Raw genomic sequence first — 26,665 nt, 5'->3', positions numbered from 1 at the left:
TATTTCTTAAGCTGTGTTTGCTTGTGTCCTCTATAGCTAAAACTAAGCCAATAAATATGTAACATTACTGTCCCGGACAACTCAACATGGGGAAATTATAAAACGACATAAAATGTTTTGGGTTTTTTGGGGGTTTTTTTGCAGTGAAGTTGACTTACTACGCTAATAACAGTTCTAATTACGCCGTTTAATCACTTAAGACAGCAAGGCAAATGCTTACGGTAAATGAAATAATGCCTAATTAATTGTTTTAATACTTTTTCTGGAGTAAAGCCATTACACAAATCAAGTAGCCCCTCTCAACTCGGCCCTTTATACTGAGATTCCTATCCCCCACCAATTAGTCACAGACCTTCTGTAGTAAACCAGGCATTACCCAGCTCCCCATGAAAAACTGACCCTGTCCAAATAGAGCTCAAGACTGATTTTATACAATAAAACCTACACACAGATTTAGCTGCAGCAAGCGAGTGTTCAAATGTACAGTCACACTGCATTGTAAAGCCTTTAGGATTTCTACAATGGACATGTCAAAGTGAGAACGTCAAGTCAAAACAAACAAAAAAGAAAACAGCTGCTTTACTGTCCAGCTGTCCAGCTGTGGTATGGGGACACTGATTTAAAAGAGTGTGTACGGGTTATGTTTCATCCCCAAATTCAACATCGGTAGTCTAAATATCACAGCATTATACTGCGCCCTGGTAAGTCTGCCAAGTCTACTTGGCCAAGTAGCCAAACATCCTTTTCAATCAGGAACACAAAACATGGTAACATCTGCTTTATTATTCTCCATTTTAAAGTGGAATAGGAGGAGCATCGGAGCGTTTGCTGTTAGGACAGATGTAAAACATCCTGAAACCCATTTGAAAGCTGCAACCGGCGAAATTCCGCCTCCACATTTAACCCATCCGTGAAGTGAAACACCACATACACACTAGGGGGCAGTGAGCACACTTGCCCGGAGCGGTGGGCAGCCCTATCCTTGGCGCCCGGGGAGTAGTTGGGGGTTAGGTGTCTTGCTCAAGGACACCTCAGTCATGGACTGTCAGCCCTGGGGATCGAACCGGCAACCTTCCGCTCATAGGGCCAGATCCCTAACCTCCAGCCCACGACTGCCCCTAGGTAGCTAGGTATTAGGAATTGCTGGAAAGGCAAATCACAACAGTTTCAAGAACGTTTCACTACATGAAACCCCCTTAAGGGTTTTGAAAGAAGATAAAAATGCAGCAAATTAAAAAAAAAAGCAAAAAACAGATTTTTTTACAGAGTGAATGATACGATGTCAAGAAAAGTGCACGTTGCATGCAACTCATTTTTGAACTGCTGGAACAGTTGCATGGAAGTTTCCCTGTGTAAAGCCAGCCTAGCGGGTTAAAGATCCTGAAAAGCCCAGGAGAATAGTGTCTAAACGAACTCCGTGTGGTCTCAGATCTGCTTGAGTTAGTCAGCCGTTGCTTAATCTTCCTTCATGGATACCACAATAAGCTGTTAAACAGCATAAATGAAAGTTAGCACAGAGAAATGTTATCTGTAATGTGCCAGAGAAGGGCTAACTGATATCCGCGTGTGCTGTGACAGCACACTTTCTGCTGGAGGCCCGAGAAGCTAATAGCTGAATCTAATTCCAGACACCAAACACAGAAAAGATACTATCTGTATTTATTGCTTAGCGCCACAGATCAGCAGAACCCTCCAGTGTTTGGCTGCGAGTCTGTCCTAAACGACAAAATAAGAGATAAAGTGAGAGCAGAGAGAGCAGAGGGACTAGCATTTGATTAGCCTATTGTGCTAACTCTCTGACTGCTGACCTGTTAGTGCTGGGATTGGACTGGCAGTGCGGAAGGAATGCGAGGAAGTCATGAATAAACAAACAGACGTCAGGCCGCCAGCCAGCACCGAGCTACGGGCGGACTCTAGAGGAGGACAACAGTGCTTTCTTTCCCACTTTCACGTCAAGTGAAGATGGGTCAGACACTTCGCTAAAGCTGCGTCTCCATTTCCCGGCTAATGGCCCACGCGCTGTCAAACGCTGCGCTCCACTGAAAACCTAACAGGTCACTAGCTCGGCGCCTCATCTCCTCCACTACAGCAGAACTAACGAAGGGAATTTCAAAATAGATGGAAATAAAATGAATAAAACAAACCGAGGAAAGCATCAGAGTGAAGTTTGATGCCTAGCTGACTCTAAATTTAGACTCTAAACTGCCTCGTTTCATTAGCATTAAGCCCATTCGTCAGGCAGCGCACGTCCATCAGGCGTGAGGTTTAAATTCAACAAATGCTTTTATGTGGAAATGTAAATTAGGAAGCAGTAATTAAAGTAAATGTATTATCCTTGGCAAAACATGCCAATTATTGATGTACAGTGCCAATGGTAGCATGCAAAATATTCTCATAATGCCTTCTTTCCCAATACATTTTCTAAAGGGATTGTTTCTATTTGTGCTTAATTGGGGACACATTCAGGTTAGCTGTGCATAAATGCTGACTGTCATTTCAATATTCCTGCTCCACTGGAAACTCCTTCAGCACTCATTAACACAGGATAAAAACAAATCACTCTCATGCTTGGCAGCCACCATACATACAGAGGAAATCTGATTATTCTGTGCAGTTTTGGGGCTTTGCTGAATGGAGCTATTAGGCAGAATGGAATACTTGGAAAGTACTTCTGTTTTAATGTTACTTAAGTTGTTGTTTCATCAATACTTCATATATATTTCAATTTGATCAAACTGTGATATGAAAATGATTCATCTTTTAGCCCTGGATGAGCCCGATATGGACACCAGTGGTGGACAGTAACTGAGTAACTGAGTAAACGTAATTAGTTTCTGTACTTTAGTATTTTTGGTGTATCTGTACTGAAGTTTCTCCGTTCTGGACTTTTTCCTTTCACTCCACTACATTTCAGAGTCTAATATCCGACTTTTTCCTCCTACATTTTGAGAAATCTGTCGCTCCTTTTGGTTTCTGTGTGTATAAAAACGTAACATGTCAAAACGAAAGAAGCGCAAAGCCAGAGCACCAATCAGGCCCAGCGGTCACTTTGTTTAGAGCTGGTTTTGACCTGTTGGTCATACCGACCCAGTGCAGCACGCGGTTCAACGTCAGCGCAGCAGCGTAAAACTTTGGGAGAGTCTGTTCAACATAAATGATGAACTAACCTAACTTTGTGTAAATAGAGCACAATATAGAAATATGTCCACATATGCAGTCGAGACTGACGCGGCTTTTTTCTGAATTTCTACAAACACCATTTCATTTTATAGTAAATGAGTTTGGGCTGGTTTATGTTTATGAACAGACGCCTACAGATCAACATAGTAAAGGAGCTCATCTGTGATCCTGAGTTTAAAGCCAGTTTTTATTCAACTTAAACTTGGAACTAAGTTGTAAATAAATCTGAAACTGAAACTTTGCTTGTGTGTAAAAAGTGATTTCAGAGCCACTCGGTTCTCCCTGATGGAAACTGTTTACCTTCAGTGTTTTGTGCTTCTGATCATTTTAATAGACGTCAGCGTCACTAATTAATGACGTTCTATTAAAAGACTGGTTTACCAAGAGAGACGCTGGAGGACTTTCACCTGATATGAGTTCATGAAGCCAGTCTGGTTATAAAAATGATAACAGGACATCAGAGCCAGAATTCCTCTTTTAGTACTTTTACTTTATACTTAAGTACATTTGAAGGGAAATACTTTAGTACTTTTACTCCAGTGGAGGTCTAAACGGAGGAAGGAGTCGATGATGGTAAAATACTGGAAAATCGGAGATAGTACGTTTTCTTTGGGGACACCCTTCATGTACACCTCCACCATGAGTGGATTAAAAAAAAAGCTAATTCAACAAATCATAAAAGGTCTCAGACATCAGGCTGGTTCCTATCCCCACCACTGTGAGCGATTCTGTCTCGATACACTTCTCTGAAACAGAGCATTTCACACCAAACCACACTGAATGACTCTGTTCACATCTTAAACATTGAATTATGCATGATTAACTGCATATAGGAGTACATTTACTTTGATTAACAGATGTGAGCTTGTGCTTCTGTGTGAAGCTTCTGTGTCCTTCCCGCACAATCTGGTATCTTTTCATCAAATTCACATCACAATTAAATATCTCCTCTTCTGCTCACAAACACTAATTTTGTATTGACTGGAGGTTCAATAACGGTCTGTGAGGGCGCTTTTAGAGGTGGACATCTGGTTTCTCTAGAATGGAGCATTTCAAACCACATCAGTCCAAATGACTCTGTTTACATGTTAACCACAGAAAATTTGAAAGATCAGTGTCCCCCTTTATAGGCAGCGCAGTCCCAGGCATTTATTTCTTTTGATTTCGACAGTTCTAGCAGTAGAAGGCGAGGATATTAACATACGTGTTAAATTATTGCCGAGGCCGAGCTGAGCGAGGACTCTAATTCAGCTCCTTCACGCTGCATTATGAGCTATAACTGTGCTATTTGCTATTAGATTTATTGTACTGTGTTTACTATTGATCAGGTCAGGCTCTCCCTCCACAGAGGCTGTATATTCACACCGGAGCGGCTGTGTTTCAGATCTATTAAGCCTATAGATTAAGTCTTCAGGCCGAGATTATCTCAGATGAGTGGAATTGTTTTGCTGGTTTAATTCTTAAAGTGATGCCAAGAGGTGTTGATTATCACAGTGGTTGTTCTTACAGACCAAGTTACACTGACATATAAGAGTTAGTTAATATATAAAAAGTAGTGTGTGTGTGTGTGTATATATATATATATATATATATATATATATATATATATATATATATATATATATATATATATATATATATATATATATATATATATATATAAACTGTACCCAGAGCTTAGATATTTACAAAGATTATGTTCTGATCCATTTAAACCCGAGGCATTAATAGAGAAAGTCATAAGCTAAATACACAAAATCATCATTTATGGGATTTCTATAGGGAGATGTCTGTCCCAAACTCCAACCCCTAAATTTTCACCTCTTAAAATATAATAATTAATATTTTTTTACATTTATTTTTTCATGAGATTATTTTTTCTATTAAAAATGTCCCAACTTTTCACTACCGAGACTTCTGGTCTCGAGGCGGATCCTTATGTTAGCCACACCCCTGCATGTTAGTGCAGGAAGTGAGGCTGCATCCCTGTCCCTCATGGCCACATGGTGAACAGCTAGGTCCCATTGTTTTGAAATAAATGTGTGCCAAAGTCTGAAAATCAGCGAGGAACATTGAGAATTGTCACTACCGAATCGCTTTTTTCAGCTGTGATATTTTGTATTTTAATGAAAGATCTGATGATTTTATGTGTTTACAACTGTTCAAAGCTGTGTTTGTTGAATTCTGCCCAAAATGAGCTAAAACGGTCACTACTGAAACACTTATTACTGAAACATTTGGAACATTTGGACAAAATGCAATGGAAGATGTAAACAAGAGTGAGTTAAAGCGGTTTGGTGTGAAACGGTTCAGACGTCTTTACAGTGGCGGTGATGGGAACCAGGGGTCACTATGAGTACAACACAGATACAGACACTTTATTTACCATCCAGAACCACCAGTGAACCAGTGAACCCACACATGTCTGCTGAGTTTTATATGCAATGTTGATGGGAAAACGTGTTTTCTTTGAGGACTATTTTAGCTAAAAAACCTCAAACCTTTCTGTGAGTGAGCTTTTGAAGGTGGATGTCTGGTTCCTGTCACCACCACTGCACACAATTTGGACTCAACAGAACGAAGCATTTCACACCAAACCACTCTCAATGACTTCATTTACATCTTATCCTTTTAATTATGCAGAAATTGAGAGAAAAAATGATTGAATTGCCTTTTAAGAGACAAAACTCATGATACAACAGAAATAGGGCCTCAATTTGGAACAGTTTAAGAGTGATGGGGTTTGTTTAAGTGTGTTTAAACACCTGGATTAGGCCAAATAACAAACTCTGCTCTAGACTGCCAATTTGGTTGATTTGGGAGTGGGAGGTGGAGGGATCCCAATGACCCTGTCAGAAAAATACAAAAAAAAAAAAAAAAACATTCCCTCTGCACGTCTATTATTGATCTTTTCTTTCCATCGATATGTGTAAAACAAGACCCTATCCGGACAGAGTGCACATCTACATCTCTCATTTACACTTTGCACATAGAAAACGCTATTTCGGAACCAAAAATGAGCTTCTGGACCTTTTGAGCAAGCGTTGGGCTTGAGAGTTTTGCTGGACCTGGCAACCCTGCCCCTATAGAGAATATTCAATCAGTTAGAGATGCTTAAAGTTAAGCAAACTGAAAGTTGGAGCTTTTTATTTTTATGAATTGTCTCAATATTTTGTTAAATAAATGGTTGAACTAATACAAGGTGGCACTGCCAGCCGCATTATGGGTTGAACCCTCCCCCTGAAATGTTTGTACACCTTGACTACTGACTCCTCAAGCAAAAGAGAGCCTGAGCGAGAAGTTTGGAGCTGTGGGAAACTTATTTAGAGTGCAGTGTCCGTAACATTCAATATCACACTGAGTTTAGCACACACTCTGGTGGAAAGTGCTCAGAAACCTTCATCACATACAGACATAATCACTCAGCTCACTGACAAGCACGCCAAGGATATTGTTTTTGTGTGGTAAAAGACGCTGTTTCCTCTGATCTGCCGCACCACTCATGTTAAAATAGTGAGGAAACTTGTTCAGTGTTGCCAGGTGTGGCACATAGAACCACATTTTATGCTGCTTTCTATGAAAACAATGGTTTATTAGTTATTTTCCGAGTGCCCAGTGGTGTTTTAAAAAAAAAGAAATAAAATGCACACATCATTTATGAAGTTAAAGTATTAAATTTAAAAGACACAACCTTTTTCATTCCATTAACAGTAAAGTTAAACATGTCTTGCGCGTATAGAATATTTAAATATTTGAGCTAATATTTAACAGAATATTCCAAGATGAAAATATTCGCCATACTACACGTGAGTGAATGGGAGTGTGTGATGGAACTCTATTATGCAGTAACTGAGTCTTTATCTGTACGCCTAAATAGGCCTGAAGGTAATAGTAACTGGAATAATATATAAGAGAGTTTAGCTCCAGATGCAGCAGAACTACATCCATAGCGCTGCGAACCCGCTTCACTCTTTTATTCATGCATTCACTCTGTCCTGAGAGAAGTAGGCCATGTAAACAGTCTAACGTGTCACTACCAGCGCGTTGGGCCCGTTCAGTTCTACAGCTATTACTGTCATTTTGCTCTAGTATTTAAACATAACCGCACAACTACATGATTAATCGCACAGTTACACAATACATTACATTTATATTCAATTAACTGATTCAAGTCTGTCTAAAGAGCTCAGATTTGAACACCTTTAATAACATTATTATAGCATTACAATTACGACCACTGGTGCTGTTGTCCTGCACGCGGTCACTCAGGTTTGTGGACGGTGGAGCGGAGGGATGCCGAACTGTCTCAGAGTGCTGCCGTGTCTGTGTGTCCATCTGGTTCTCTCCTGTTAGTTAAGCTGTCATAGTCAGATCTGCCGGAGTCGTTAGCCACACTCTGGAAATGCTCACATTCCCTGTTTTACATACAAACGGACAGAATAAAACTAATTCCCTCTCCCTGCCTTTTTTCCGAGTATACAATCGCCCACATGTCCGGCCGGACACTGAAGGACGACTGACTGTCGAGCCCTCCTGCTACCCACTTCAGACCAGCTGCCCACGCCCCAGATACCTCCACCTGCCTTGGACTACACCTTACACTGTGGTTGGTTAGTGTAGTGGGTAATGCCTCTGCCTTCTATGCTGTAGACTGGGGTTCAAGCCCCCTACACTACATCAATGAGTCCTTGGGCAAGACTCCTAACACCACCTTCGCCTAATTGTCAAATGCTGTAAATGTAAAAATGGACTAGCTGCCCACCCTACACTGACATTTTCATGGACTCCTAACTATTCCTACTACTAATACTACTGCTATTAATATTAGTAGTATCATAACTCCGTAGGTAGTCTGACCAGAGGAGGACAGGTCCCCCCTGGTGAGCCTGGTTCCTCCCAAGGTTTCTTCCTCAGCTCTGAGGGAGGTTCTCCTTGCCACTGTCGCCCCCTGTCTTGCCCACCTGGGGGTTTTACCTTCTTGTTAAAACTTTGTCTTTACTGGAATCCTGTGAAGCGGCTTTGTGGCAACATCCGTTTTAAAAAGTGATACAAATAAATTTGATTTGATTTGATTTGACTGCAAAGACTCAAATGTGAAATTAACAAAATATCTGTGTTTTCAAGACAGCACAATGATGTGATTATGCAGTGTGAATATTTCCCTTAAATAACACATTGGAACCCCTGTGTTATTGCCGTGTATGCCACTAGCTGTGTTTTGTATTGTTTATATATAGTAGAAATGCACAGTGTAATATGGCTTTAAATGGAACAAGGGATAGTTGCAGTGTGTGTTCAAACCAAGGTGCATGTACAATAAGTCCATTCACTGGGTGCTACTGGGTCGGATGGGTGATGGGAAAAAAACCTGCCAGGTGAACAAACAGTTCAGACGCTGTGAGGATGTTTGCTTTAATTCTGCCCTTTTCTCCAGGAATTAATGGACCTTGCCTTCCATTAACTACGGTGATGGGTCATCAATACGCAGGAGGTGATTTGCTGCCTTTTCATCCCGGACCTCTTGTTCATGAATGAAAAAAGAAATCTGCCAGGAGATTTTTCTTTAAAACCGATTCGCCTGTCCGGGAACTCGGATTTGTCTGTAGGAGAACCTTGGAGCTGCCATGATTACCTGAATAAACTCAATTATGTTAACATACATAAATGATTACAGCCTAATAAAAATTACCATAGAAATAATGAAAGGCTATCTGCATGATGACAATGTAGAAGTAAAATTCTCCCACTGGTCTCTCTCACAGAACAAGCCTTTTGGACGTAGTCATACGCAAAAATTTGGCCACTCCTGGTCAAATTTCATAATTAGTTGATTTTTTAGTTGAATTTTTTTTTTTTTGTGTGGTCTATTTAATACATTTAAATGCATGCAATGGTTACTGACCATTCAATTTTCAGTTTGGTACAGACAAAGGTTCTATTTAGAACCATGGACCATTTGCATGCTTAAACATGGTTCTCTATAGATTAATAGACCCTTATTAGTCCCACAACGGGGAAATTCCACCTCCACATATAACCCATCCGTGAAATGAAACACCACATACACACTAGTGAATACACTGCACACTTGCCCGGAGCAGTGGGCAGCCCAATCCGCAGCGCCGGGGGAGCAGTATGACGTAGTCATACGCAAAAATTTGGCCACTCCTGGTCAAATTTCATATTTAGTTGATTTATTTTTTTTATGTATGGTCTATTTAATACATTTAAATGCATACAATGGCTACTGACCATTCAATTTTCAGTTCTTTGGTACAGACAAAGGTTCTATTTAGAACCATGAACCATTTGCATGCTTAAACATTTCTCTGCACGGTTAAATCGTTCTGCAGTTTTGATGGTGAATGTGTTGTATATGGTCCTTTATAGAACCTTTATGAAAAGGGTTCCATATAGTACCACAAGGGTCCTTCTATTACCATGATGTCAAGCATGCAACAATTATAGAAGCCTTTTTGGTGTTTATTGTTAAATAACCTTAATAAAGAACCGTTGAAGAAAATAATCTTTTTTTCACATTATGTACATACTGTAATAATTTTAGTTTCAGTTTTGTCCCATTTGCTTGGCGGATTTTATCAGTAATAACTTTTTATGATAATTTAAAAGCAGAAATAAAACGCCAAAAAGAAATAAAAAAAACAGACGACGTTCAGTATTTTGGTTTCAGCCAACAGGAAAGACAGAAGCTCCTTTAATACAGTGATAGGAAACAGAAGCTCAGAAAAGGCCCCAGTTCTCAATAACATACTGATCCATTTTATTAAAGGGTCAAACGATGAATTGATCTAATGAATTAAAGGAGACAAACGCTTGATCTCCCTCCAAACTTTGAGCTGGAAGGATAAACGGACACATCAGATACACAGTCTAACCTAAAAGGTTCATTAAACACTTCAGACAGGTAGACGAAGTCGGTCTTGGACTGCTCACACATTTATCCACTGTGTACTGGATCCTGATCAATGCATAATGGAACTGAAACCCTGCTCTGGTGTGAGAATTGAATCTCTCCTGAGGAGGCACATTACCAGATCAATAGCAGATGCACTGAAATAAATGCAACTTCAAAATAGCACACAGGTTTCAGCTCATTATTAACCATGACAAAAAACATTCATCTGACTTTCGCATGGGGGTTTCACAGCCCAAGGGAACTGAAACCCATGTGTTCTTCCTAACTAGGCCAATCTGGTTCTTGTGGGGCACAATATACATGCACAAAGTATGTACTACGACAAAGGTACGAGGGGCCATGAACTGACCGATGCATTTCGTCAAAGTTCTCCACTTTCACTCGTAATCAAAAGGCTGATATGGGCTGTTCCACCCATGAAGCTGTACCCAAACTGTGCCCCCCACAGTCTCTCCCTCTTTCAGTTGGAGAAACTCACAGAGTCGCAGCTAATTAGCAAGCAAAAGATGACTTAGTACGCATAATCGAGCTGTCAAGGTAGCTCATATTTCTATCTGCCTGCTGTCCATCTGTTTGTCCATTTGAGTGGCCACACTGGCGCTTCCTGCAGATCCAGCAGGGAATGAGAAAGAGAATGAGAACCTTTTTTAAGACGTTGCCATATAAAAGCTGGATAATGATTTTATTAAGTGGATGCAGCAGGCTGAACAACTCCACCTGTATACGCAGAGCCTGTTCCACTCATTTCGTCCTCACCTCTCCGGTGTGGTCAGGCTGACAATGTTGAGGGATTGGCCTTGTTCATTCAGACTTTGCTGGATGTTTATCTAACCTCAATTTTAACATCATTCAAAGTATTTTTCATTTTTACTCTGTGTTCTCTGAGACTTCGTATACATGAAGCTAATGGCATACAGTATTATGGTTATATGGTTATATTATACAAATGGTTCTTTGAGTGTTCATGGTTCTCTATAGATTAAGAGACCTTTATTAGTCCCACAACGGGGAAATTTCACCTCTGCATTTAACCCATCCGTGCAGTGAAACACCACATACACACTAGTGAGCACACACACACTAGGGGGCAGTGAGCACACTTGCCCGGAGCGGTGGGCAGCCCAATCCACAGCACCCAGGGAGCAGTTGGGGGTTAGGCGTCTTGCTCAAGGACACCTCAGTCATGTGCTGTCGGCTCTGGGGATCGAACTGGCGACCTTCCGGTTACGAGGCTGGTTCCCTGACCTCCAGCCTGCTGTCTTTAATAGAGAACACTTGAAAACCCATCGTTTTAAGAGTGTATGCCACAGGAACTTCCACAGTCCTCTATTTCGGATATATGTCGGGTTCACAGCTCTCTTTTAAGAGTGTAGGCTACACAGAAAAATAGTTTTCACATGTCATTGGTCAAAGTACTGCAAAATAAAAATCCAATCAAAGTCTGATAGCCGCTCATTTTAAAGCTGTAAGACAGCACAGTGTCTCTAAATCTTAGTGTCTTCGAGGATGCCTGCTCATTTTAGAGTTTAACAGCTGTAACACATCCATTTCAACTCCATAAAGGCTTGATAATGAGCTGATGTGTTGAGTCAGGTGTGTCTGCTGCAGAAATGTGCAGCGTAGAGGGACTTTAGAACCAGCACTGCAGAACACTGCAGAAAGGAAGAGAGAGTGCAATATTGCACCTGTTTATTTATGTCTATTGTGTTTCACCATTCAAAAAAACTATTAGTCTAGGGTTAGGCTTAATCGGGCTCTGGGAAAGCAGCCCAGTGGGCCCAACTGATCAAATGACCCAGTATTAGAATTACATAGATTTGTTATCTTAATTGCTGACATGTGGCTTAACTGGCAAGCATGAAGACAAAATACACCATGGTTAGAAATACAAAATAAGTCATGGTTAAAAATAATAAAACCATGTTCAACGCACATGTGATTATTTATCATTACCTACGTAACGGCTGGAGTGCCCAGGAGAAATCTGGAAACTCACAAGACATTAACAAGATTTTTTAAACAAATAAACTCATTAAGGTTTGGCTGCATTTAGGTTTATTTGGATTTATTGTAAAGTTAAATGGTGATTCTATAAACACATTAATGTCAAAATAAATGGTAAATAATGTGCTTAGTTGCCTATGGCCCATGGTAACTTTGTAGGAGAAAACATGTAAAAAAAAAATAGAAATAAACAAACTTATATAAAAAATAAAAATATATATATATAGAGTCTGTGTGTGTGTGTGTGTGTGTGTGTGTGTGTGTGTGTGTGTGTGTGTGTGCGTGTGTGTGTGCCAGCGAAGGCGAAAGATGGATGTTGGCCAGATGGATGTCGACCACGACAGCCACACAAGGCACAAAGGCGGGAGACGAGCCCCGATCTCCAGGCTCCACCTCCTCCGCAGTGAGGCTGCTAGACTGCACCTTACGTTCTACCCAGGTGGCCAAGCTGGGTGACGAGAACGTGGCTCAGCAAGCTCTGTCCCTCCTGGCTCAGGTGCTCACATGGCCCATAATGACCGCCAGCTGATGGTGATCTATCGTTGGCCGCTTTGAGAAAGGGACTAAAAAGTCTAAAAACTTCAAAGCCACTGAAACTTGATCACCTTTTGATTTTATTTGAATTGTGAAAATAAAGAGAAACGGCTGCTGAAACCCTTAACCCTGCCTCCAGCATCCTTCCTGTCCCTGGGGTAGCTCTCGGTGCGCCGCAGTATACTTCTTTGAATTAAAAGATGATAGATTTTGGCTTGAGTCTTTAGTCCTCTCATGCTTGGTTATTGCTAGGTTAGAAAACACTAAAAGACAGAGTGACCAGGTTCCTGTCCTCTCCCTTATCCTACACAAGTCAACGTCTTTGAGGTTGGAGAGGCAGCAGCCAATGATTTTCACTCATTTGCTGATGAGATGCAGAGCTGAACCAGCTGGAGATGAAAGCTGTGATGATTGATTTTATTACAGCAGTGTAGTTCATTAACATACATTAAATCGGAGGAGATGTTAAGCTCTGAAACCTTGGAATATACACTAAACCTCCAAAGGTTTGCAGATTTCAGAGTTTCTTCAGAAATGAAGGGTTTTATTAGTCAGTTTGTCCTCCTTTGCTGCAGTAACAGCCTCTACTCTTCTGGGAAGGCTTTACATTAGATGTTGGAACATTGCTGTGAGGATTTGATTGCACATTAGTGAGGTCAGGTACTGATGCTAGATGGTCATTTCTGGATCACTCTAACTCATCCCAAAGGTTCTGTATGGAGCTCCATCACTCCAGAGAACACAATTCAACTGCTCCACAGTCCAATGCTGGGGGGGCTTTATACCCCTCTAGCCCATGCTTGGTTTAGTGCTTTTCTATGGAGATTATAAAAGCTGTATAGGCTGTCTGGATACTTTTGGTTTCACCTGCCAATGCTTTTCAGCTACTGTGCCAAGGTTGAATCCACCATGTAGGCCATGAGCATTGGTGGGAGCCTAAAATATGGCCCCAGGCTTCTGATTCAAATAAACAAAGTCCTGACCACCGTCTTGTCCCTGCAGCAAGATCAAAAGCCTTCGGGCCAGGAGTCTTAAGGGCAAAGGAAAGGTTGGGGGAGAGAGATGAAAGGCACAAAAGGAGCTGTGTCACAGTCAGGAAAGCTTCTTTGTGGATCCATGAAGTGCATGGACTCTGTCAGAAAGCACTACGTGAGCCCATCCTCCCTATAGGCTCAGCAGGGACTTAACGTACGTCAGAGTGGAGGCAAGTGACATATGTGCCATTATTTATAGCCAGCAGATCCACTGAGAGGTTCGAGGGCCGCTTAGAGAGGTATTATTTGGAAACGTAAAGACTTCCTTGGACGTCAGCCAACTCAGGACAATCAGCCTCCGTTTACATGATGAACAAACAATAGAACGCTTATCAAGTTGGCAGCGGGACGCATTATACAAATGAATGCTGATGCAGTCGTGAGGAGTCCGACATTCAGATTTTATAATCAAGCGCTTAAATGTGTTAACAGTGATGGCCTCTTTAATCTAAGCGGCATAAATTGATATTCATGACTCATGGAACCTGAAATCGTGCACCATCTCCGTGGAGTGTTTATGAGAATTAGAAAAACAATGTGTTTTTGTGAGGAAATAACAGACATGCTTACATTCCCTTAATATGACTAATATGCATTGTAAACATCAGCCTATTGTAAAAATCACCCGTCAGGAATTTTGCAGTATTCATGGGAAAAATGGTCATATTTCTTCCCTAAAAGAGAAAAAAGAACTTTAAATCTATTAGACATCGACACTCAATTTGGCATTAAAGTACTGCAGCAATATCAGCAATACACATATGGGCAATATGAATATCATTACGCTCTATTTAATCTCTTTGGACATTATAAAAGGGGAGATAGTGGCAAAGTGACTGCATTAATAATGCATACACACAATTGATTATTACCGCCACTGATTTCTTAGCACAGACCCAGTGATCCACAGCCCAGGAATGGGGGTGTATACCTCTCTTGCTGGCGCTATTTCTACGTTGAAGTGTGCGTTGCTCTGAATGCTCAACTGTCGTCCTCTTATGTATACAGGATATATATAAGGTTTTAAATGGCAAATTTTTTGAAGGCTCTCTATTAATTATAGCTACATGATTATGGATACATGGCATTTCCACAACAATCCTATCCTTCCCATTATATATATATATGATATAGACACTCATTGACTCTATATATGATATGTCTACAGACATTCAATGACTGTATATATGATATGACACAGTCACTTATTGACTGTATACATGATACTTATGAAATATGCACTCAATTACTGTATATATATATATATATATATATATATATATATATATATATTATATTATATTCACACACATTGGTTAAAACATGCCCTGCAGTGGACTGTCCAGGATGATTCCTGACTTCTGCCCACTGACTGGGATAGGCTCCAACAGCTCCACTGCCACCCAGAAGGATAAGCCGCTTAGAAAATGTGTGTGTGTGTGTGTGTGTGTGTGTGTGTGTGTGTGTGTGTGTGTGTGTGTGTGAGTGAGTGAGTGAGTGTGTGTGTGTGTGTGTGTGTGTGTGTGTGTGTGTGTGAGTGTGTGTGTGTGTGTGTGTGTGTGTGTGTGTGTGTGTGTGTGTGTGTGTGTGTGTGGTTGGAACATGTAGACACTGTTACACTGGACACTGGTGATGAAAGTTGTAAACTGTGTTCACTCTGAGGAAATCACAGGGTTATCATGTTCAAGTTTAAAATGACTTATTATTAATTATTAATTAATGAATACATTCTAATAATGCTTAATTTTCCACTTATAATAATATAATATAACAATTGCTATAATAAAATGCAATTGCTCACCATTAATTATTTAAATTTCAGGGTTGACGTTCTATGACAAATTATCATTATATTAGGCCTCCATAGATCAACACTGTCATAAAACAATGTTTCAGATATTGGCAGCATATTCATTTAATTTCCATTTCATTTAACAACTTTCTATAAGACAGCCTTTAAAAGTGGTTATCTGGTTCCCACCACTATCACTGTGACCAATTCTGACTCAACTTAACCTTATCTATGCACAAATTTGTACAAACTTTACGGGTGGACTTCCCCTTTCAGAGTTAAAAACCTTTCATTTCTCCTGTAAAGTTACCTTTTCGGCCATTCAAGGTTCTGCTGAGCCCAGAATAACTGTCGAAAAGATGGTATTATGGCTCTTCCAGTAGCCATCAAATGCGCTGAATTCTGAGAGCAGCACAGTTAATACGGCACTCTTCACAAAACACTTCAGCTCCTGCCTTTCACTGTCAGTGTCGGTGCAGAACGAGACGTTTCGCTTTTTGAAATGGACCAAGCACCAAGGTTAGTTACTCAATAAACGTGACCATGTGACAAGGCCAATGACGAACAGACCGCGTGAGAGTTTTTCTTTTTTGACGGGAAGCATGACGCAGTGTACACAGTGCTGGCTGAACAGCGCACAACGAGGGCTGTCACGAATTCCTGACTACATTTCATAAACAGATTAAAAATGTTTTTCACTAAAATTTACTTTCATGACCAGTTGGCAGTAATCGGTTGTACGTCTGCTTGATACCAATGCGTGTTTTAAATTCTCCCACTTTTCTCTTTTATAGCAATGGTGCGTTTCATGCCCCATAGCAGTATGTGACTGGGGGCAGCATGCAGCCATGAAAGTGTGATTATCAGAGGAGATGATCGTTCATTTAAGGTAAAAGGCTAGAAGATGCTCTGTACTCTGTGCTATTTGTTTTTGTTGTATAATCCTAGACTCACTAATCAACACCTGAAAACAAAGGAATACATGGATTGTCATCAACTGTCTACCACTATAATGTAAATGTAGCATAATAAGCCTGACTGAGCCATATATTTCTATACACTGCAGATATATTTTTAACCCCTTAAGTGGCCCAAAGCCAGTCTGCATTGACGTCCCTGTAGTGACTGAATAGTAAGCCTTAGTGTGTTGGATATTAAGATTAAGAGACCCTTATTAGTCCCACAACAGGGAAATTTCACCTTCGCATTTACCCCATCCGTGAAGTGAAACACCACATACACACTAGTGAGCACACACACACTAGGGGGCAGTGAGCACACTTGCCCGGAGGGGTGGGCAGCCCAATCCGCAGCGCCCGGGGAGCAGTTGGGGGTTGGGCGTCTTGCTCAAGGACACCTCAGTCATGTGCTGTCGGCTCTGGGGATCGAACCAGCAACCTTCTGGTCACAGGGCCAGTTCCCTGCCTTTTAAGAAGTTAATAAAAACTTCATAATTTACCTTTTTTCTGTTACATTTTTGACTCCCATCACAGAAAAGTAACATTTCACATGTGAATTGTCAAAAAATGCATGATCAGAGGTAAAATATGTTACATCATGTGAATAACTATAACATGCCATCCCCCAAACATGACACATGGCACAAATTTCTCACGTGTTATAACAGTTTTCACATTATCATACATGCTTCCACAGGAGATCATGTATCACACTGTAATATATATTTCCAGTGATCACACGTTTTTTGTGAGTTATAACACTTTTTAACACGTCATCTCAGTTTTTGAAAAGTGTTTAAAAAGCACATGAAAAAAAAAGTGTTAAATTCATGTGTTTTTTTTCTGTAAGAGTTGCTGAAAGGCTCCTTATGGTTTATCATTGTCCATTTATGTCTATTTTATGTTTTTTTAAAAAAAAACATGAAATGCCAATTCATTTTCACATGATCAATAAATTGTTAGATCGCTAACATGATTGATAACACCAACAAAACCATGACCTCAAAACATAACTCAGAATCCCAGGAATGAAACGGATCAGAGAAAAAAAAAATCTGCATAATTCTGCCGGTGAGAATTACAGCTGACTGTCTGTAACAGTTAGTGGTTCAAAAGATCCAGGCAACACAGAGCACCCTCGCATTTCCCACAGCCTACACACAAACACAGATACTGCATGTTTAAGCATTTAAAATAAGATGGGAGATGCCACAGAAAAAAAAAACAGCTTTAGAAAAACAACAGCAGTGAGAATCAGAAAGAGTTCGGTTCGCTCACTTAATGTCTACAAAGATTTCAGGGATTTTTACAAAATCAAATTAACCACAACGCTGCTGCCTGCTTTTAAATTCAATATCCAGGCTTTGAGCACTAACCAGACCCTTAAAGATGGTGACATTAAAGACTTCATATCCAATATACTCTACGGCGTCAGGCCTACAAGGAAGATAAGCTTAAATACACTCACTACGATTTCAACTGGAGGCGTCTTGGATCGAGAGCTCAGAGGAGTTTGAATCAGGCTGCTTGTGATGCTGAAGATGGTGGTAATTACAGAACTCGCCCTGCATTCATCTGTTCAACCAACCTACCATCATATTCTCTTCTTCAGCCTCGCAGCAGCTTTTCGCTGTTTCTTCACAGTGAGTGAACAAATACGCTGCCGTTCAAAAGGTTGGATTCTCTAGTCAAATGAATGCAACTTTTACAGCGCAGACTGAAGTGTTAAACAAGACACCAGAAACATAAAACAGTGGTTTGTTACAATTTCAGATATTTTGGGAACAACAAGAACTCATGACATGGTTCAAAAATGGCAAACACTATTAAATGATAATCTGTAAATGTACATTTATTGATTATCAATTATAAAATGACTCTGTATAGCTATTTTATAAGCGAGATTTGGTCACAGTGTCACGATCGGCTCCTCCCACTCTTGGGCCCCTTGTTTTGTGACTCCGCCCCTGATTGTTTTCACCTGCCCCTCGTCTTCCCCGGTGTGTATTTAAGCCCTGTGTTTGCCTTTTGTTTTGGCTGGTCTTTGTTTGATGTGTCTGCTGTTGTTTGAATCTCTGTTTGCTTTGTTTGCCGTGTTTGATGTATGTTTGTCTGAATCGTTGTCTGCTGTGTTGGTGATTCTGGTTTATGTTTTGTCTGCCCCCCCCCCCCCCCCCCCCCCCCCCACCCACCCCGATCTATCTGTATTGGCTCTCTGACCCTGGACCGTCTTGACCATGACCCTGGATTTGCCCTCAAATGCGTCCGCTACCTCGCTCCTCAGCTTTTTGAACGTGATGATTTAGATTTCATTCTAACTTCAGTCTCGATACTATACAGCTTTTTCCATTATTACGGAATCATCTAAGCCTCTGTTTCACCCATACAGCTGCTCACATACTCCTTGACATACAGAATATTCTATTAAGAATCATTTTTTACATGCATCTATAACAACACTGATTTTATATCTGTGGACGTGTAAGTTTGCGACCAGTATTGCTACCCGCATTAGCCAATATGAGCCAGAAGCTAATAGCCAGCTGATATTAGCATCGTTTGAGCTCCGTCTAATGCACACTGCTGTTTAAAGTTAGCTGGTTTAATACCAAATGCTAACTAGCTTTGAAAGCTGGGATGGGAATCTGTCATTATTGCATTCAGTTCACTTTGCCATTGTTAATCTGCTCCAGCAGCTAATAAGACATTTAGTGGAGATGCCTAAGTTTGCTACTAGTGTTGTTTATATTAGCCCATATAAACCAGTAGCCAATGCCTAAGCAGCTAGTTTTAGCATGGTTTAACCCCCATCTAATAAGCGCTGCTGTTTAAAGTTAACTGGTTGAGAAATGCCGTGACTGTGTTTAGCTACCTAGGGGCAGTCGTGGGCTGGAGGTTAGGGAACCAGCCCTGTGACTGGAAGGTTGCCGGTTCGATCCCCAGAGCTGACAGTCCATGACTGAGGTGTCCTTGAGCAAGACACCTAACCCCCAACTGCTCCCCGGGTGCTGTGGATAGGGCTGCCCACCGCTCCGGGCAAGTGTGCTCACTGCCCCCTAGTGGGTGTTTCACTGCACGGATGGGTTAAATGCAGAGGTGTAATTCCACAGTGACAAATGGTTGTTAATTCAATCTCATACATTTATGTTAGTGAAAATGGTTGTGAGGTCAGGTAGAATTACTACCTGAATTAGCCAATGTACACTTATACCAGTAGCTGATATCCAGCCAGTTAACGTTAAGAAGGTTGCCCCCACTTGAAATGCCTATTGCTGTTTAAAGTTAGCTAGGTTAGTTTAGTACCCGTGGCAAACTAGATTTACAAGCTGGCATAAGAAACTATTACATGGGGTGGGCAATATAAATACAGGACCAAAATATTTCAGATTATGCCAAAACATGGTTTTCTGTACAAGACAACTCTGACCAATTGCATGTGTCATAATAAAGGGAAAAAACGAGTGTTTGTGGAGTGCAGTGCAGAATGTGAAATATTTTAAAATCAATTTTTAAAGGTAGCGTGACTACTTTTTGTCCTTTCCGAGTTGAAAAAGTGAGGAACTACAGTAGACCCAGCATCACAAACAAAGTCTGTCCAGAAGACTGGTCCCATGATACTCTCTGACAGCTGACTCAATGAGTTTTGCTGCACACTGGGAAATATCCGCCACCAGGAAGGTGCTTTTGCCTCTCTCACAGTCAAGGTCACTCAGTGTGGTTCATCAAATTCCTGCCCACAGTTCAGGAAATCGTCATGCACATGGTTGTGTTGTATGTGGTTTTGTATACCACCAAAACGGATTCTGTTACGGTTATGATGTCAAGCTTGCAGCGATAGAAGAACCCGTTTATAAAAGCATTTTCAAAAAGGTGCTACATAGAACCACATAGCACATTCTTCAACAATCTGCAGAACCATTTCTACCTTCAAAGAACCATTTAAGCATGAAATGGTTCTATATAGAAAGCATGGCTGTAAACAGAACCATTGGCTTTACTACATAGCCATTGCTGTTTTAAGGTCACAAAACCTCATATCTCCAAAATGATCACTTTACAGGAGAAGGAAAATCATACTTTGCCTTTGATGTATGTCAATGGAACCAGACTTTTTTTTTGGGCCATTTCCTTTGGTCCATCCATCATGAAATTTACACACACACAAATTGAGATCCAAGGTTTTGTCCCAACAACATTCAGAAATCATGGTTTCTTTACTAAAAACACTGGAACAGTGTGTAGTGTACACTGCTCTATGTACTTAACATGCTCTATATGTTGTGATGCACTCTGTGGTTGTCTTGTTGTATTTATTTGGATTATTTGTCTGCATTCGACTGATTTGTCAGCCCATGGATGCATCACCTCAACCAAGACAAATGACTAGTATTTGCAAGAGCACTTGGACAGTAAAGTCATTCTGATCCTGTATCTGGTTTTCCAGTCTGGAACAGGTGCAGACTGCATTTAAATCATGATATATTAGACTTTATAAGCATGACACTTCACAATACGTCCTTTACAATCTGAAGATAATGTGCTTCTACCCAACCTACCACTGCTCCATGAACCTGTAGACCATTTTCAGGAATTTATCAGAAACCAGCAAACAGGCAGTGACCAAGACAGGCAGCAGACCGTCAAAATCAAGCTGTGCAAAGTACCCATGTGGCACAGTAATTTAAACACATAAAGACAGAGTTTGTCCATGTCACCCTACTAGAGATGTAAACAGACAATACAGTCTAACAAGTGAACGTAAAATATATATTTATAAATATATGAACGTAAAAGTTTTGCAACTTTTTTACAAACAGGCAACCAAATGAAACATGAAGAGGTTTGGTCTGAAGGCTGTCCTTGATTGGTCAGAAGGTGCCCCGATGGTTCAATAGCTCTGCCCTAATGGGTCATAAGCTCTGCCACAAAGGGACAGAAACTTTGCCCTGATGGGTCAGAAGCTCTGACCTGATTAGTCAGAAGCTCTGCCTTGATGAGTAAGAAGCACCGCCTTGACTGGTTAGAAGCTCAGCCCTGACTGGTCCGAAGGCCTTGATTGGTCAGAGGCTCAGCCTCTATTGGTCAGAAGCCTGTCCCTGACTGGTCAGAAGCTCATCCTCTATTGGTCAGAAGCCTGTCCCTGACTGGTCAGAAGCTCAGCCTTTATCGGTCAGAAGCCTGTCCGTGACTGGTCAGAAGCTCATCCTCTATTGGTCAGAAGCCTGTCCCTGACTGGTCAGAAGCTCAGCCTTTATCGGTCAGAAGCCTGTCCGTGACTGGTCAGAAGCTCATCCTCTATTGGTCAGAAGCCTGTCCCTGACTGGTCAGAAGCTCAGCCTTTATCGGTCAGAAGCCTGTCCGTGACTGTTTAGGAGCTCTGCACTGATCGGTTCATGAGCTATTCATGATCCAAACTTAATCTGCCCTGGAGCAGATTGGGTGCAGCAAGTTGCCATGGTAATGTATCCCAGTAAAATGCGATCCACCATCGTGAGACAGAAAACACAGGCTAGGCTGAGCTAAGCTTGAAGTTAACTGGCTTAGGAAGAAATTCTGCTTCATGAGAAAGATACACAACAAAGACTTGAAGGTACACAGCTCTGCATGGACAAATGTTTTCTCTGCGCTGCAACACGTAATTGAACTCATCAACTCATGATGAGGCCTTTTATGAGCTTTTAAAACAGGGAAGCACTAAGCTGTGTAGGAGTGCACCACTCTATCTAGAACGCGAGCAGCGCACCGTTCCTGAAGCTTTTCTGCACAGCATCTTTGCACTAATGAGATCCTCTCTGATCACACTGATTAAACCATTACATTTCTCTTCCTGCAATCACGGCAACATTCACCACTGCGGTTCGCTTCTTGCATACAACATTCATGGTAACTGAATACAGCATACAAATGTGCATTTCTGCGCCAGTGGTGACGTATGGTTTGACTCAAAACACGCTCACTCTGTGACAAAGTATGTTTATTTGCCTTCAGTGGACTAAAACTTATGATCATGAATGTGAAATCTCACTAATATAAAAAAAATTAATGATGAAAAAGTCCATCCATTTTCTAAGCTGCCCTCAGGGTTGCAGGGGGGTGCCGGAGCCTATCCCAGCGGTCATCAGGCGGAAGGCAGGATACACCCTGGACAGGTCGCCAGTCCATCACAGGGCAGACAGACAGACAGACACTCACACCTAGGGACAATTTAGCATGTCCAATTGGCCTGACTGCACATCTTTGGACTGTGGGAGGAAACCGGAGAACCTGGAGGAAACCCACACAGACAACATGCAAACTCCACATAGAGAGGACCCGGTTACCCGGCCGGGGAATCAAACCCAGGCCCTCCTCGCTGTGAGGCGACAGCGCTGCCCACCACGCCACCCCATTAACATTCACTGTACATCAAAAACATTAGTGGACAGCAGAGTTTCTTCTGAAATGAAGGCTTTTAATAGTGAGTTTGTCCCCCTGGGAAGGCTTTACCCTAGATGTTGGAACATTGCTGTGAGGACTTGATTGAGCACTCATCTCAAAGGTACTGGATTGAGCTCCATCACTCTAGAGAACACAGTTCCACTGCTCCACGGCCCAATGCTGGGGGGCTTTATACCCCTCTAGGCCATGCTCAGCATTGGGCATGGTGACCACAGGCTCCAGTGTTTTCCATTTTATTGGACAAGGTTGTTACCGGCTGTGTCGACAATGAGTGACGGTATCTGAATTCAAAGAATAGAAAGGCTGTCTGAATACTTTCAGCGATATAGTGTAATGTCTTCATCGTACCGTCACTTTTTTGTTTGTATATTTTACAAAATTTCTTAATCTGTTTGTGAAACGTAAAGCCGAGTCATTCAGAGAGGTTTGGTGTGAAATGCTCTGCTCTAGAGGAACTTGCCTTGCGCGGAAAGATTGGTGTGAGTTCCCCTTCAAGGTGTGGTTAAACTGTGGTTAGTGGTGAGCACTGAGGCCAAAGCTCAACCTTAAGCCTGGGTTTCTTTGCGCAGCAGAGCAGATACTGTGTGTGTCCATATGATTGGATGTATTGATCAAGCTGTCGCTCCTCTAACCCACCTGCACAGGTGTCACAGTTTTGTGGTTCCATGAGCCGCTGCAGAGAACATCAGAGCCAAAAAAGCGACCAAGGCACCGCGGTTAGAAGGAGGTCAGCTGCTCCAGCAACACAATAAGAGCACTTCAGTGTCAGAGCAGCACCTCTAGGGAAGGAGCAGCAGCGCTGAACTCAGTTAGAGAGCCACTGGTTCCAGTTAACTGAGCCCAACTGGCCACGGGCTCATTACTTACTGCCAACACGATGAAACAACTGACACTCTACTGACACTCAAACCTGAGAGCAGATTGAAGTGTCCAGTCGCTGCGCGCAAAACAGCGCAATCACCACGGACAGCGCACGCATGCAGAAGTGTATCTGGAGGTGAAAAGTTGGTGATGTCGCTGTTTTTGTCCTCTTAAGAAACGCAAGAATCACTTATGGAGCTGAAGTTGACCAGCCTCTTTTTCGACTTTGCCGTTCCACCTTAAAAGGTGCAGCATTTTCAATGTAACTGCTGCACCATTTAAGGTGGAACGGCACAATTCGAAAACAATTTGCAAACAAATTAATAAAAAAAACAAAACTATAAAGCAGCGAGCATGTCTGCTTACCTTTGATGCGGGCTGTGCAACCATGACGGCTCCTCGTCGATCTGCTCAGTTTATCCCTCCGATAACCCGTGGCGATTTCGCATATTTCCACGCGTAAAAGCTCGATCCATGGCGAAAAGGTGCGTCCCTGCCGCGAACGCGCAAGAAACAAACGCTCTTCCAGCGCCAGACACACCGAAACGCCGCGCACGCCGCGCATCGATCACTCAGAATTTCGCTCCCTCACAGCGCACTCAGTAATCTGCCTGCGGAGGACCCGAGCGCGCGCTCGCTCTCTCTCCCTCTCTCTCTCTCTCTCCCTCTCTCTCTCTCTCCCTCTGCCGCTCATTTCTCATCTCTGCGAATTTCTGACCGGCTGTAAACTCGAGAGCAGTCCGTCATCGTGAAAAGAAAACGCTTCGTGATAGAGAGGAAGAATCGGCGTGGCCTGATATTTCGGAACAAAAGTAAATCCGATTACTTCTCCTGCTCACAAGTCTGCGGATCCTGCGCACTATAGGCGGGACATCACTCAGCTGAAGCTGAGCTACTGCGCGGCGTGGGCCTTTTTTCCACACCCGTTTTCCGTCAAACCCCTCCTTGTTCGCTGGGAATGGTTAGCAGTGTCTCATATCCTCCTCTGGAATTGGCTGCTATTTTTCCGCCTCTTGCACTGGGATTGGCTAACAGTGGCCCATCTCCTGTGCTGTGATTGGTTAACAGTGCTCCTGTGCTGGGATTGGCTAACAGTGCCCCATCTCCTGTGCTGTGATTGGTTAACAGTGCTCCTGTGCTGTGATTGGTTAACAGTGCTCCTGTGCTGTGATTGGTTAACAGTGCTCCTGTGCTGGGATTGGATTTAGTGCCCCACCTCCTACACTGGGATTGATTACTAATGACTCACCTCCCATGCAGGGATTAGTTACTAATGCCTCGCCTCCTGCACTGGGATTGGTTTATAGGAGTTCCACCTCCTGTGCTAGGATGGGCTAATATTGCCCTGCCTTCTGAGCTGGGATTAGATGATAAATGCCCCGCCTCCCATGCAGGGATTGGTTAGTAATGCCACACCTCCTATGCAGGGATTGGTTAGTAATGCCACGCCTCCTATGCAGGGGTTTGGTTAGTAATGCCACACCTCCTATGCAGGGATTGGTTAGTAATGCCACGCCTCCTATGCTGGGATTGGTTAATAGTGCTTCACATCCTGCACTGGGATTGGTTAATAGCGCTTCACATCCTGCACTGGGATTGGTTAATAGCGCTTCACATCCTGCACTGGGATTGGCTAATAGCGCTTCACATCGTGCACTGGGATTGGCTAATAGCGCTTCACATCGTGCACTGGGATTGGTTAATAGTGCTTCACATCCTGCACTGGGATTGGTTAATAGTGCTTCACATCCTGCACTGGGATTGGTTAATAGTGCTTCACATCCTGCACTGGGATTGGTTAAAAGCGCTTCACATCCTGCACTGGGATTGGTTAATAGCGCTTCACATCCTGCACTGGGATTGGTTAATAGCGCTTCACATCCTGCACTGGGATTGGTTAATAGCGCTTCACATCCTGCACTGGGATTGGCTAATAGCGCTTCACATCCTGCACTGGGATTGGTTAATAACGCTTCACATCCTGCACTGGGATTGGTTAATAGCGCTTCACATCCTGCACTGGGATTGGTTAATAACGCTTCACATCCTGCACTGGGATTGGTTAAAAGCGCTTCACATCCTGCACTGGGATTGGTTAAGAACGCTTCACATCCTGCACTGGGATTGGTTAATAGCGCTTCACATCCTGCACTGGGATTGGTTAATAGCGCTTCACATCCTGCACTGGGATTGGTTAATAGCGCTTCACATCCTGCACTGGGATTGGTTAATAGCGCTTCACATCCTGCACTGGGATTGGTTAATAGCGCTTCACATCCTGCACTGGGATTGGCTAATAGCGCTTCACATCGTGCACTGGGATTGGCTAATAGCGCTTCACATCGTGCACTGGGATTGGTTAATAGTGCTTCACATCCTGCACTGGGATTGGTTAATAGAGCTTCACATCCTGCACTGGGATTGGTTAATAGCGCTTCACATCCTGCACTGGGATTGGTTAATAGCGCTTCACATCCTGCACTGGGATTGGTTAATAGCGCTTCACATCCTGCACTGGGATTGGCTAATAGCGCTTCACATCCTGCACTGGGATTGGTTAATAACGCTTCACATCCTGCACTGGGATTGGTTAATAGCGCTTCACATCCTGCACTGGGATTGGTTAATAACGCTTCACATCCTGCACTGGGATTGGTTAATAGCGCTTCACATCCTGCACTGGGATTGGTTAATAGCGCTTCACATCCTGCACTGGGATTGGTTAATAGCGCTTCACATCCTGCACTGGGATTGGTTAATAGCGCTTCACATCCTGCACTGGGATTGGTTAATAACGCTTCACATCCTGCACTGGGATTGGTTAATAACGCTTCACATCCTGCACTGGGATTGGTTAATAGCGCTTCACATCCTGCACTGGGATTGGTTAATAGAGCTTCACATCCTGCACTGGGATTGGTTAATA

General features: G+C 42.4%; 1 protein-coding gene across 1 annotated transcript in view; it reads right to left on the bottom strand.

Moving 5' to 3' along the window:
- lrfn2b (leucine rich repeat and fibronectin type III domain containing 2b) overlaps positions 1–24,629 on the bottom strand; it is a 246,055-nt gene extending 221,426 nt beyond the window's left edge. The window contains exon 1 of the mRNA XM_017724849.2: positions 24,106–24,629. The gene's annotated coding sequence lies outside the window, so the exon portion shown is untranslated. The remainder of the gene's footprint in view (positions 1–24,105) is intronic.
- Positions 24,630–26,665: the final 2,036 nt, after the last annotated feature.

Source organism: Pygocentrus nattereri, chromosome 4, assembly GCF_015220715.1.
Source record: "Pygocentrus nattereri isolate fPygNat1 chromosome 4, fPygNat1.pri, whole genome shotgun sequence".
In the NCBI taxonomy this organism is placed as follows: Eukaryota; Metazoa; Chordata; class Actinopteri; order Characiformes; family Serrasalmidae; genus Pygocentrus; species Pygocentrus nattereri.
The sequence above is the reverse complement of the archived record's forward strand: the minus strand, read 5'-3'. Positions and strand labels throughout refer to the sequence as shown.